The sequence below is a fragment of the Corvus brachyrhynchos genome, unplaced genomic scaffold, assembly GCF_000691975.1.
Source record: "Corvus brachyrhynchos isolate BGI_N302 unplaced genomic scaffold, ASM69197v1 scaffold489, whole genome shotgun sequence".
NCBI lineage: Eukaryota > Metazoa > Chordata > Aves > Passeriformes > Corvidae > Corvus > Corvus brachyrhynchos.
The window spans coordinates 3,155-3,452 of record NW_008239772.1 but is presented as its reverse complement, the minus strand read 5'-3'; positions in this window follow the sequence as shown (position 1 = coordinate 3,452).

Sequence of the window (298 nt, the reverse complement as noted above, 5' to 3'; positions counted from 1 at the left end):
AGAGTGGGGGCGTTCAGCGGCACCGCCGGTGCGCGGGGCGGGGCTCGGGGGTCCCTGGGACTTTGGAGGGGTCTGTGGGTCCTGGTGGGATTTTGGATCCCTGGGGGTTTTGGGGCCCACTGGTTGGCAGGGGTCTGTGGAGTCCCTGGCGGATTTGGGGGTCCCTGGTGGGGGTCTCTGGGGTGTTTTGGAGTCCCTGGGGGTCTCGGGGCTTCTGGTGGGTTTTGGTGGTTCCTGGTGCGTTTGGGGGTCCCTGAGGGCGCTGACAGCGCCCCCCGCAGGGGACGCCCTCTCCTAC